Genomic DNA, 10,041 nt, shown 5'->3' with positions numbered 1-10,041 from the left:
AGCCATCATTGTTGTTTGGCGGGCCCGGGCTGGGGATTCGAACCCACCACCTTAGGTGTATGTGGCTGGCGCCTTAGCAGCTTGAGCCACAGGTGCCAAGCCTAGAATGCCATTTTTTGTATGTCTGAGTAGTATACCATAATATGCATATACCACATTGTATTAATCCATTCATGTACTGATGGGCCCATATAACACATTGTATTAATCCATCATGTACTGATGGTTGTTTCTACATCTTTGTGATTGTGAATTATGTTGCTATAAACATTGGAGTGCAGATATAGCTCTACTTCAAAAGTATTTTTAAGGCTGGGTGCTTGTAGTTCAGTGGTTAAGGTGCCAGTCATATGATCCAGGGCTGATGGGTTAGAACCTGGCCCAGGTCTGCTAAACAAAAGAAAACAACAACAAAAAAAATAGCCAGGTGTTGTGGCGGCCGCCTGTAATCCCAGCTACTAGTGAGGCTGAGGCAAGAGAATCACTTAAGCCCAAGAGTTAGAGGTTGCTGTGAGCTATGACACTATAGCACTCAGCACTCTACCAAGGGTGACAAAGTGAGACCCTGTCTCAATAAAATAACAAAAGTATTTTTTAAATGATTGTCCTACAGGTACTTAAAAACATTTTTTTAAATTGTGGTGAGAATATACATATCATAAAATTTACCATCTTAACCATTTTTTAAGTGCATAGGTCAGGGGTGTTAAGCACACTCACATTGCTCTGCCACCATCACCACCCTTCATCTCTAGAACTTTCTCATCCTCCCAAACTGAAACTCTGTTCTTATGAAACACTAACTCCCCACCCCATCTGTCCTCAGGTTCTGGCACCCACTATTCTACTTTCTGTTCTCTGAATCTGATAGGTCCAGGGACCTCTTGTGAGTGGAACCACACACTGTGTGTCCTTCTGTGTCTGCTTCTCTCACTGAGCATGATGTCCTTGAGCTCTATCCACATTGTAGCCTGTATCAGAATTCCCTCCCTTTTTAAAGGCTGAATCATATTCCATTGTTTGGTTGGACCAAATACTGCTTATCTATTCATCAGACAAAGATCATTAACTTGTTTTTGTTTTGTTTTGTTTTGAGACAGAGTCTCACTATGTTGCCCTCAGTAGAGTGCTGTAGCATCACAGCTCACAGCAACCTCCAACTCTTGGGCTTAAGCAATTCTCTTGCCTTAGCCTCCCAAGTAGCTGGGACTACAGGCCCCTGCCACAATGCCTGGCTATTTATTTGTTGTTGCAGTTGTTTAGCTGGCCAGAGCTGGGTTTGAACCCGCCACCTTTGGTGTATGTATGTGGCTGGCACGGTAACTATTGTGCTATGGGCGCCAAGCCCATTAACTTGTTTTTTAACATATATATATATATATATTTTTTTTTTTTTTGAGACAGAGCCTCAAGCTGTCCCCTGGGTTAGAGTGCTGTCACATCACAGCTCACAGCAACCTCCATCTCCTGGGCTCAAGGGAGTCTCCTGCCTCTGCCTCCCAAGTAGCTGGGACCACAGGGGCCCCCCACAACGCTTAGCTATTTTTGGTTGTGGTTGTCATTGTTGTTTGGTGGGCCTGGGCTGGATTCGAACCTGCCAGATCAGGTGTATGTGGCTGGTGCCTTAGCCACTTGAGCCACAGGCGCCAAGCCTAAAAAGTATTTGAATAAATGTATTTCAACATAATAAATGTCCTTATAAACTCCTGTGTTTTGATTGCATCTGCAAATGGTATTTTGAGAAAAGACTCTTAAGCCTTTCCAGTCCAGGCCATTGATGGCTTTGCCAGCCTTTTCTTCTGTAAAATAAATAAATAAAATAATTAAATAAATAAATAACTTTATTTAATTAAATAAAATAAATAAATAAATAATATGTTTATGACTGCATTGATGTAAAGACAGATACAGTCTAAGATGGATTATATTCACTGTATTTTCCCCCTGATTTCAAAACAAGTGAAAACATTTCTGTGGGCTCTTAAAAAGCATGGGAGATATGGGGTACCTTGTCTAGCTATGCCTTATGGATATGTCAACCCTGAGTCCATTAGTCCAGGACCCCCAAAATGTTAAGAGCCCTTGGAATTTAACAACAACAACAACAACAACAACTCAGTACTACTGGAGGCGCAGGTTGGGGACGGCTGAGAAGGCGGGCAGCGGCAAGACTGGTGCCCAGGCTTGGGGGTCGTGCGTACTTGAAAAAGACCGCAGCGCGGGCCATGCATGGCTGAGGGGGCTCAGTTCCTCAGGGCTGGGGGCCACTCCCCCGAAGGCAGAGCAGTGGGGCCAGGATGGTGCAGCCGGAAGTCCAAGCGGTTCAGGATGGAGGCTCGGCCCGTAGCAGTTCAGTCTAAGAAAAACAGCCCGCGCTCGGAGGCAGAGGGAAGAGGACTCAAGAAGTACACACTCTTCCATTTTGCAGGCTAGAAACAGGCAAGCGACGCCCAGCAGCTGCAGATGTTGCAGGCGCACTGGGCCAGCCCTAAGGTAGGAATAGAGAAGGTGAACCGCCAGATAAAGGGTTTCTCCTGCCAGGCCCAGGTGCTCGTGCACCTGGACCACCCAGTCTACCACTACTGCACGCATCCCCGGGGTCACAGAGCGGGGCAGGGCTCTCTGGGGCAGTGCGCAGCTCCACATGACTTCAGCAAAGATGTTCCCAGCGTACTTGCGTTCTTCCTCTAACCCCAGCGCGCTCAGTTCCTCCTCCAGCCCCGAAGGGGCGCAGGGCCCCAGGGCCTCTCTGGGTGTCCCGGGGAGACACGTGCAGCTGTGGCCGCTAGAACGCCATCAGGTCCTGGAGGTCTTGGAACCGCTGTCAGGGGAGGCAGCGGGACTCAGCATCCTTCGGGCTGGCGTCGCCTGCAAAGCCAAGCACCAACCACTTCCAGATGGAGAGAGCGGCAAGCGCTCGACCCCAGCGCTCTGGGAGGCTGAGGAGGGAAGATCACTTGAGGCCAGGTGTTGGAGACCAGCCTGGGCAATACAGTGAGACCTGGTCTGGTCGTGCAAACGCCACTGGATTCTGGGAAGCACTTATCACTCTTTGAGATGCTCTCATTTAAAAATTGTGGTTACAAAAAAAAAAAAAAAAAAAAAAAATTGTGGTTTCTTTCTCATCCGGCCCCCGCGAGACCGTGAGCTCCCCAAGGACAGAGGATTGTCCACTCTTGTCCCCTGCAGCGGTCCTCCACGCTCAGCAGATGGACACATTTAAAGAGGGAAGGGTGATGGGTGTGGGGAGCTGCGGGGACTTTCCCCGCCCCGCGTGGGCAGGGCTTGGAAACCTCAAGTCCCTCCCTCCAGCCCGAGAGCGGAAGGGGCAGTGCGGCCCTCCTGGTCTCCCCAAGGGCTGCGTGGGTGGAGCAGCCCGAGCTTCTGCGCGGTTTGGTGTCGCTGCCGTGGATAGGACGTCCGCCTGGAGCAGGGCCTGAGTGCTGGGGCTGCTCGCCTGCTACCACGGCTCCCTCCCTGGTAGGTCGAGAAGGGGCGGGGACGGGCCGAGAGGGGACTGGTGGGGAGGAGGGGGTGTCGGGGCAGCCCCGCCGGTGTGCAGGTGCCTTCTTGCCAGGGCTCGAGGCCATCTGGCTTACTTTCCGGGACTCTGGGGTCCTAGCTCCACGTGTTACAGGCCGCCTCTACCTTCAGCTCCCTTCCATGGTGGCCCAGATACTGCCTCACTCCCCGATTCCTCCCCAACACCCCAAATAACTCCCTGACACCCCAGCATTATTCTTAATGCCCTGGATCCCTCCCCAACACCCCAGATTCCTTCCTAACATCCCAGATCTTTCCCCACCACCCCAGAGTCTTCTCCAGCCCCCTATATTCTTCCCTAATGTCCCGGACAACTCTCAACTCCCCAGATCCTGCCTCTCTCACCCCAACACCCCAGATCCTGCCTCTCTTTACTCTGCTTCAGCCACACAGGCTGTTTCTCTAACATGCCAGGTACCGTCCTATCCCAGAACCGTTGCACAGCTGGTCGGTCTTCCTGAAGCTCTCTTCCCCCTGCCTTCAGGTCTCCGCTGAGTGTCACCTTTTCCCCTGAGCCCTCCCTTGATCACCCTTGCCCTCCCTGAGACTGTCTTGATGGCCTGGCCTTCCCAACACTTCTCATTCTCTGAACCAATCTTGGGTTATTTTCTCCTTTACTGTCGGTTTCTCTGAGATAGACTGGGAACTCTGTGGGGGTGATTTGCCTGTCTTGATTGGTCTGTAGTAGCACCTAAAACAGTTCTGGGACCCAGTACGTGCTTCATAAATGCACATTCAATGCATGAAGAGACTGTTCAAGAATGTAAGGGGGAGAGGAGGGAATGGGAATTTTCCAAATATGATTTAAAAATTTAAAAAAGAGGCTCGGTGCCTGTGGCTCAAGTGGCTAAGGCGCCAGCCACATACACCTAAGGTGGCGGGTTCTAATCCAGCCCGGGCCGCCAAACAACAATGCCAGCTGCAACCAAAAAATAGCCAGGCGTTGTGGTGGGCACCTGTAGTCCTAGCTACTTGGGAGGCTGAGGCAGGAGACTCACTTGAGCCTAGGAGTTGGAGGTTGCTGTGAGCTGTGATGCTACCGCACTATACCCTGGGGACAGCTTGAGGCTCTGTCTAAAAAAAAAAAAATTTAAAAAAGAAGATGGAAATGCATTCTATCAATATTTATCATTATGACATTATCATATTGAATTCTTGCTTCTTGCTGGGGGCTGTTCACCCTAAATGCCTCATTCATGTGGTTGTTACAAATAAGGAAACTGAGGCTAAGAAACAGACCACACAAGCCAAGTAGCAGAGCTGGGACCTCCCCCACCCTCATGGGTATTGTTTTGCTTTGTTTTGTTTTGTTTTAGAGACAAGGTCTTGTTCTTTTGCCCAGGCTGGAGTGCAGTGGCACCACCATAGCTCATTGCAGCCTCAAATTCCTGGATTTAAACAATCCTCCTACCTTAGCCTCCCAGGTAGCTGGGACTGTAGGTACATGCCACCATACCCAGCTAATTTTTTATTTTTTGTAGAGATAGGGTCTTGCTGTGTTGCCCAGGCTGGTCTTGAACTCCTGGCCTCAAGTGATCCTCCATTCTTGGCCTCTCAAAGTGCTAGGATAACAGATATGAGGCACTGGTCCTGGGCCCCTATAGATGTTTTTGCCCTGACATGCACACATTCTTCAGGGTGGGGTGTGGACTTTGTCCTGGAGGCTATAGACTGGAGCAGAGTAAACATCCGATCTTTCAGAGGGAGGAGGGGTGGTTCTGGGCAGGAGAGCCAGGCCAAACTGGTACAGTCACTGACTGAGGGTTGATTTGGGCTGTCTGGATGAGAGAATGAAAAGAAAGATGATGTGATTTTAGATATTTGCCAGGAATGCAGGTGGGGTGGTCCTGCCTTGATGATTCTGAATCTGGCTAGCTCTTATCTTTTTTTCCACAAAACTCTACTGAGTCTTTACTATAGGGTAATGTCTAACTCTGGTACCTGCAGGAAGCACGCAGCAGCCACACATGTTCATGCTTCGTGCTCTTTGGGCTGCCACTGTGACTTTGCCGCTGTGGCAGAGTCTGCTTTAAGATCCTGTGTGAATGAATGAAATTCAATCACCCTAAGGTGGCGGGTTCGAATCCAGCCCGGGCCCGCCAAACAACGACGGCTGCAACCAAAAAATAGCCGGGCGTTGTGGTGGGCGCCTGTGGTCCCAGCTACTTGGGAGGCTGATGCAGGAGACTCGCTTGAGCCCAGGAGTTGGAGGTTGCTGTGAGCTGTGATGCCATGGCACTCTACCCAGGGTGACAGCTTGAGGCTCTGTCTCAAAAAAAAAAAAAGATCCTGTGTGAATGAATGAAATTCAATCTCATAGCAGCCCTAGCTGGTATGGCTCATTGCCAGGCCCATTTTACAGATGAAGAGATTGAGGCCTTTAAGTGCCCATGACTTGTCAGGGTCTGCAAGTGGCAATTTCCACTCCAAGAGAAAGAGGATGCCTTGGGGTTCAAATCTTCCTTTTGACTCCTTTTGTGTCACCAGGAAGATTTGAACCCCAAGGCATCCTTTTATCTCTTTCTCTCTTTTCTTTTCTTGGAGGTAACTCATTCCAGGTGGGCAGTGGGAGCATAAAGAATAACGAGGCAGGTACACTTCTCTCATATGATAATTTATGGCTTGTGGGAACATGGGCTAGACTTGGTCCCTTTGTTGATATTCCAAGAGAATTCAGAATGCAGAGTTTTGTACAAAATGGTCTTTGTTCACTGTTAACAGCTAATTCAAAATAATTTGATTCTTGGATTGCTGCCAGCAGGGTTGTCTGGGAGTCTCGGAACTTTTTTCCTTTTAATGTTTTTATTGACATATAACCTATCAACAAAATTTCTATATACAGAAAAGGGCTCAACACCTAAGCATTGAACTTGATAAATTTACGGAGTGAATACAACGTGATGCTCAGCCTCACTCATCCCCTGTCCTGGCACTTTATACCCTTCTTCACACTTTATCAGTTATGTCCTTTTATCAATTAAAAATGCGAGGGCACATGCCAACACATTTTTTTTTCTTTGTAAGTTACATACACAGGTATTCCTAGGAGCCATCAAGAGGTGGGAAGAAAAGTTGATTCAAGGATCATTGCTGTTGAGGAGGGTATTGGGCTATATTGCAAGTAGTCATCTTGATCAATTCAAAAATTTTTGGCTGACTTGTCCTATCTGAATATAAGATCTTTTTTTTTTTTTTGCAGTTTTTGGCCGGGGCTGGGTTTGAACCCGTCACCTCTGGCATATGGGACTGGCACCCTGCTCCTTTGAGCCACAGGTGCCACCCTCATTTTTGTTTTTTATTCTACTATGTGCTGAGCTCACTTCAGAGGTAGGAGAAACTGGGCACTCTACCTTTTTCTGATTGGTCATTCGTGCCTACATTATGGAAAATCCTCTTCTCTATAGAAATATGAAGATTATTTCAATTAAAACTAAGTGAGGCCATTTCTCAGGACACAACCGGGTCCAAACGAGCTGGAGTCTGTGTTGAATCTGGAGATGTTAGAAGGAGCCCATAGGCTCAGAAGGTTTTAGAGCCAGTCAGGCTAGGTTCCAGTCCAGCTATATCCCTTTGGCGCCATGTGACTCTGGGTGACTGACTTAACCTTTCTGTGTCTCTGCTTCCTTGTGTCAAAAGTGGCAAGAGCCCCAACATTACCATTACCATTGTTGTGGAAATGTCTACACCTGTACCATTCAACAGAAATATATAAGGCACTTATACAATTAAAAATTTTCTAGTAGCCAGCTGGGCATTGAAGCGGGCACCTGTAGTCCCAGCTACTTGGGAGGCTGAGGCAAGAGAATTGCCTAAGCCCAGGAGTTGGAGGTTGCTGTGAGCTGTGTGACGCCATGGCACTGTACTGAGGGTGACAAAGTGAGACTCTGTCTGTAAAAAAAAATAAATAAAAGAAAACACTAAAAAAAAAAATGTCCAGTAGCTACATTAACAAAAGGAAAATGGGCTCAGTGTCTGTGGCTCAAGTGGCTAAGATGCCAGCCACATACACCTAAGGTGGCGGGTTTGAATCCAGCCCGGGCCTGCCAAACAACAATGACAGCTGCAACCAAAACATAGCCAGGCATTGTGGCAGGCGCCTGTGGTCCCAGCTACTTGGGAGGCTGAGGCAGGAGACTCGCTTGAGCCCAGGAGTTGGAGGTTGCTGTGAGCTATGATGCCACAGCACTCTACCCAGGGGGACAGCTTGAGGCTCTGTCTCAAAAAAAAAGGAAAATGATATGAGTGAAATTAATTTTAATAATACGTTTTATTTAACCCAATATATCCAACATATAATTAATATAAAACATTATGACGGAAGCATCTTCTGTCCCTTTTTTAGTACTAATTCTTTGGAATCTGGTATGTATTTTACTGGTTGAATTTTCAACAAAATGAAATGTGGTTCTACTGAAGAAATAGTTGTAATTAATAGGAAAAACTTTTTCTTACACTGCTTCAGGTTTCATATTTAAATTTCAGGCTGGGTACAGTGGCTTGCACCTGTAATCCTAGCTTTCTGGGAGACTGAGGCAGGATCCCTTGAGCCCAGGAGTTTGAGCTTGCTGTGAGTTAGGCTGATGCCATGGTACTCAGGGGGACCGAGGGAGACTCTTGTCTAAAAAAAAAAATTGAATGGATTGCCAATTTGGCAAAAATGAGCAGATTCCTGAGAATCTGGATCTTTGGTTTCTTCTGAATAATTAGCAGATCCAGTCCTGCTAAGCTTATTGTTGCTTCTGGCTACAACTTGCTCCAGGCGAATCACAGCCAATGCAAAGTGAGGGTGGCTCCAGTTTTTCAGGTTTTACTTTTCTCCGGGTATAGACCTGCCTTTCACCTTTCTGGCCTTCCCACCTTCTCTCCCCCTCACTGTGCTGAGCCACAGGGTTCTCCTAACATACCATGTTCAATCTTGCCCCGGGGCCTTTGCATGGGCTGTTTCTAGGAATGCTCTTCCCTTAGCTGCTCTGTGGATCCCTCTCTCAGCATTTTCATGTCTTGCTGAAACGTCTCTTCTCACTGAGACCTCAGACTCTGTTGTTTAAAATTGCAAAGACCTGTTCATACATGATATTCTTGGCCTCATGCCTGCTTTGTGTCTATGGCATTGAACTTTTATTTGGTTGTCTCTTCACTCCACTAGGAAATCTGCTGTTTTTTCTGTTTCTGCTGGTTCTCCCTCACTGTCAGCACTTCAACATGTCAGGCTGCTTCCATATTTTGAAACAGACAGATGCTGCTCTGGGAATCTGTCCCCCCGTCCCCTCAGGCCCCTATTGCCAGACACTTCTCACATTTGCTCCTTGACACTGGCTTCTTCTGACCTTCCTGAATTCTTTGACTTTGGCCCTCGGGCTGCCCGGACTTGCTGAGAAGGAACTTAAAAAAAAAAAAAAAAAACCTGAATCATTTATATAATGAGGCCTGTGGCTTATCAGCCAAGGGGGTTCATCAGTAAGTTAGCAACTCTTGGTCTACACTAGGCTATCTCAGCTTTACCACCAGCACTATTTGGGGCCCAGGTCATTTTCTGGTGTGGGGGCCATTCTGTGCATTGTAGGGTATTGAGCATTACCAAGTGTCCCCGGTATGTGGGGTGGCACAGAACTGTCCCTGGCTGAGAGCCACTGATCTAGGCTGTTGGGTGGTGTGCACTAGGCTAGGCAGGCAGTGGATTTCAGCCCAGCCAGGCTGAGGGGCAGATAAGGTGTTCTTAGCTGCCCAAATGACTTAAGACTGTGTTTTCCCCCTCACTCTGAATATGGATGTGCCCTCGGGGAAACCCCTTTCCCTGGGCTTCAGATTTCTCTTTCACAACATTGAGTACCAGCCTCCTTCATACAAGTACTTGTTAAGTATCTCCTCCTCCTCCTCCCAGTAATACCCAGGAGAGACTCAGCTTTCACTTTCTGAGGCTCACAATCTAGTGGGGAGGAAGACAGTAAATGCAAAAGACTAAATACACAAGAACTCATCTAGTGACTTATTCTGGTGGTGAGGGAAGAGGGTGACATGGAGAGAAAGACTGGATAGGTAACTAGAGTGGTTGCAGAGGTCCCCCAAGGTAGTGCCATTGTGCCTGAGCCAAGAAGGATGTGATGAGGGCCACCAGACAAAGGTATAGGGAACCCACACACATGGAGAGGGAATAGCAAATGCAAAGAGCCCAAGGTGAAATTCAGCTTGGCATTTTTTGAGAAAATAGCTTCCAAATGGCATGGCAGCCCTGTTGGCTGTAGAGCTTGCATTGGCCATGATTTGATCTTTAAATTAATAACATTAGCTGTATCAGTTAGCAATTGCTGTATGACACATTGCCCTAGGACTTTGTGGCTGAAAACAAACATTTATTATTTTATAGTTTCTGTGGATTGGGAGTTTACGAGCTGTTTTGTAGTTGGGTGGTTTTGGCTTGGGGTCTCTTTCTTTTTTTTTTTTTTTGAGACGGAGCCTCAAGCTATCCCCTTGGGTAGAGTGCCATGGCATCACGCTCAC

At 47.7% G+C, this 10,041-nt stretch overlaps 1 protein-coding gene across 1 annotated transcript in view; it reads left to right on the top strand.

The window, feature by feature from the left end:
• Window positions 1–3,410: 3,410 nt before the first annotated feature.
• The window catches only part of TICAM1 (toll like receptor adaptor molecule 1), a 10,768-nt gene continuing 4,137 nt past the window's right edge, over window positions 3,411–10,041 (top strand). Inside the window, exon 1 of the mRNA XM_003788766.3 lies at window positions 3,411–3,480. The gene's annotated coding sequence lies outside the window, so the exon portion shown is untranslated. The remainder of the gene's footprint in view (window positions 3,481–10,041) is intronic.

Source organism: Otolemur garnettii, unplaced genomic scaffold (assembly GCF_000181295.1).
Source record: "Otolemur garnettii isolate 467f Iridium unplaced genomic scaffold, OtoGar3 scaffold00029, whole genome shotgun sequence".
NCBI lineage: Eukaryota > Metazoa > Chordata > Mammalia > Primates > Galagidae > Otolemur > Otolemur garnettii.
Note: the sequence above shows the minus strand (reverse complement) of the source record. Positions and strands in the feature narration are given on the sequence as shown.